Source organism: Talpa occidentalis, unplaced genomic scaffold (genome assembly GCF_014898055.3).
Source record: "Talpa occidentalis isolate TD23 unplaced genomic scaffold, MPIMG_talOcc4v2.1 talOcc4.17, whole genome shotgun sequence".
Lineage (NCBI taxonomy): Eukaryota > Metazoa > Chordata > Mammalia > Eulipotyphla > Talpidae > Talpa > Talpa occidentalis.
The window spans coordinates 23787357-23791531 of NW_023601754.1; positions in this window are offsets into that span (position 1 = coordinate 23787357).

Consider the following 4175-nt stretch of genomic DNA (forward strand, 5'->3'; position numbering starts at 1 on the left):
TTTTTTGAAAAACAAAACCACTATCTCAGCTACTAATGAAGCTCTCTTCCTTTTTACTGTTTTTTACATTGTTGATTGTGTAATTTCCTTCATTACTTGGGAGTACTAACCTGAAAGTGTCTATCTCTTTGTTCATTAGTCCAATTTGAGATTAATTTGAGAGGAAAGGAATACTGTATGTGAAATTCAGCTTGGGCTTTTCCCTAAATGCGAAATAAGGCCATGTGTAATATTTTCCCTAAAACTAGAATATATTAATGCATGTTTGAGAATTTTAAAGCACCATGGTCAAAACCAGAAGCTATATTTTGCATATTTGGACTCAGCCATCTATTAAGAACCTATGTTGTCCCCTAGACTTATTTATCAAAATGATTTTGTTCTAAATAGTATAAACTAGAATACTTGTGATCTTTATAATTTATGTATAACCTTCATTATTGTAAATTTAAGGGAAAATGCATCATACAATTATCATGACTTTTTTTTTTTTTTTTTTTTTTGCACCAGTGAAAAATAAAGTTGCCATTAACAGCTTGGGGCCTTTTTCTTTTTACGCTATCTTGACTCATAAAAGGAACAGGTAGAATGCCTGTGGACTCTACTAGATATTCTCATGTTCACAGTACTCCTTAATGGCAAGGCACCATTTACCCTGTCAGTCATTTCTATCTGTTTGAGTCCCTCAGCCTTACCATGCTTTCCTAGTCCTGGTATACGCCACTATGTAAGTTCTAAAAGGCTCACCACCTGCATTCTCTATTATAACAAATTATCCCCAAACTTGTTGTCTCTATAAGGGTTTGTTTCACAGTTCTTTGGATCAGGAATTTGGGAGCAGCTTAACTGTGACTCTGCCTGAGAGTGACTCATGAGGAAGCAGTAAAGACTTTGCTTGTGGGCTGCAGTCATCTGAAGGTTCAGCTGGGGCTGCCTTCCACACTCATTCACATGACTTAATTGGAGGCTCAGTTCTTGTGGGCCTTCCCAAAGGCTGCTGGACTGTCTTCATAGCATAACAGCTGGCTTCCCCAGAGTGAGCTACGAGGGCAGGGAGGGGGATGGGAACAAGGAGGAAACTATAGTGCCTTTTTGTGATCTAACCTTGGAAGTTACACATTGTCATTTTTGCGGTTTTTTTTTTCTTTTAGAAGGGAACCACTAAGTCCAGCCCATACTCAAGGGTAAGGGGAATTAAGTTCCACCTCTTGAAGGGAAGAGTTGCAAGGAATTTGTGACTGTTTCAAATGATCACATCACTTAACACCTCACCCTATGCCTTTCCTGTTGGTAGTTATCTGGCACTTGTTAAATGTTATGGTCTGAGTGTTTGTGTTCCCCCAGGTTCATACATTGAAATCTTAGCCCCACATGGGCTAAGATCATGGTTTTAGGAGGTGAGGTCTAATGAAGTACTTAGGAATGCCTGGGGTGTCCATAAATGGGATTAGTGCCTTTAAAAAAGAAGCCCTTAACTCCCTGGTGGCGCAGGGGGTAAAGTCAGTGATATTAAGCTGTTGCGAACCACTGAAGCATGAGTTCAATCCCCAACCAGGGAGCTGACCCACTTGGTGCAGCAGACCTCTCCTATCTAGCGTGCTTCTCCCCACAGCGGTGTATTTCAATAGATCTACCTGTTCTGCTCCCCACTCTATCTCTGGTGAATCCCCCTCACCTCTGACCTATACCCCAGTTCTTGTATGCATAAATAAATAAATTTTTTTAAAAAAAGGAAGCCCTCAAGAGCTTGCTTGCCTCCTTCCAGTATGTGAGAATATAGGTTGGTGATCAGCAATGGGAAAAGGGCCCTTAACTGAGTATACTGGTTCCTTGATCTGGGACTTCCAGACTCCAGAACTGTAAGAAATAATTTTTTTTTTAATTGAAATTGGTTTATAAGTTTCTGCTGGCTATAAGCTACCCAACTTGTGGTATTTTATTATAGTAGCTCAAATGGACAAAGGACATTAGGTTTCATAAGGATAAATGCTTCCAAAGTTATAGCACCATTAAAATCTATGCTAAGCTTTCCTGTCCAGTAAAGTCCAGCAAGCCCTTTCTTTTCTTTGCAGGTGTTAATTTACTCTATATCAGTCTGATTATAGAATTAACTGCTCATGAGTCCATTTTACTCATGTCCAGTGAAATACAGCTAGAAAAATAGACAAGACAAGGAAAATACTTGAATTAGAGCTCAAGAGAAGATGGGTGAGCAGCAAAATAATGTCAATACAATGTGAGGTATTTCACATTTCTTTTCTTTTTTGGTTGAGGTCAAAAAACCATATTTTAAAAATAAGCTAGATCTCTGCTAATCTTCATTTACATATTTCTTTATTGAACAAAAATTGAGCACCTAGTATATGCCTGACATTTACATTTCATATAAAGGTTCCTAGCTTTGAAAATTTTGGTCTGGTATGAAGACAGACCAGCAGTTACGAATATGCCAAGCTATGCCTTGGAGAGCATAGAAGTACTTTGGGGGGCTAGGGGAGTGTTTGGAATAGACTGGAGAGTATTGTATGAATTCTGGGTTTCAAGTCCCATTGCCTGTCTAACCTTGTGAGGCTAATGCTTAACCTGCAGTACCATGTTTTATAGTAGAACCGGGCTAGTAAATAGTGATCCATGAACTATAAAGCAAGTTAAATTTTTGCTGATGTATAATGAGGTAAATAAAATGGATTAACCATTTATAAACGTTATGGCAATTTGATAACTATTGAATCTAATAAAAAAAATTGGGAGTTGTGTTTTGGATTTGTACCCCTCCATCCCCTCCATCCACTTTAGTGTTAGTTTTAATTCTCCTTACCAAAAAGTATTGCTTCACAGTAGATCAGGAATTGGGTTGGTTGGGGTGAGGCGAAATCCCTCATAGCTGGGCAGACGCAATAAGCCTAGGGCAAGCCTGGTGTTGAATTCCAAGACTATGAAGCACATCTGGGAAGGTAATAGCTGTGAATGACCTTTTCTCAATCTGAGATGCTTGCTGTATTGGGACATTTGAGTTCTCCCATCGCTGTCTCAGGACATCAGTGATTCTCAGAGTCCAGGGATTGTTTCTTCAGAAACTTGCTTCTGACTGGTTCTCTAGCCATGAAGTTAATGAACTTTGATACTACCCTGTCATTAGGGCCCTGGCTGGGTTGCACACTGATATAACTATCAGTGCAGCTAAAAGAGGTGCTGGCCTTGGTCAGGCCTCATAGAGTGCTTTGAAGAAGGAGCAGTGACTAATACAGTTCACATGCCACTCATAGCCACTGAGGAATACAACTGGAATAAATGTGCACAAAGAATAATTGTGACATCAAAGGGGATTTATAAACAAAGTCTAGATTTCAGAGGGTTCTACCAGTGCATTTCTCTCATGAGAATCCAAGGAAAGACGTTCAAGTGGAACAGAGTTGAAAGGGTTTCCCAGCACTGTTGTCTTTGATGAAGAAAATTCCAGATCACATATTAAAAATGAAAGGTGCTAAGTGAGAAATCTCGAGAAGGTGGCCTTCCTGTTTGCTGGGGTTAGTCCCAAAGGGTGGCCCTGGGAACTGACAGCAGACACTGATTCCACATAACCATAACTCATTACTTCAGAGAACTGCCCTAGGTTTAATAAGTTCCCTGAATCTTGATTATTCAAAATAAGACATTTGGAAATGGCCTGGGCTAGACCTCATCTGTTTACTCCTCTAGGTCATCCTCCAGTGTACCCACAAAACTGGATTCAACTCTCCAAAATCACATGAGGTGGACTATATTTGACCCACCTATATTGTAGCCCTAGAAATCCCTTACAACTAAGTAAAATCTTAGCAAGTGACTTAACTCCATTTTCACTCAGAGCTCAATGCAAAAACAAAGAATGACTTTGCAATCTCTTGCATTTGAAAGAAGCATAGCTGGTATGTTTTATAAATGTAAATGTAAAATTTGTCTCTGATGTTTTATAGCCCACATTTAAAAATCTAGAAACAACAAATGCCGATGAGGATGTGGTAAAAAAGGAACCCTCTTACACTGCTGATGGGAGTGCCAACTGGTCCATTCACTATGGAGAACTGTGTGGTATGTTTTATAAATGTAAATGTAAAATTTGTCTCTGATGTTTTATAGTTTCTGCCACTTTTTTCAGGCCTCATTGTTTTTAATTACACACACTCTGATAAACA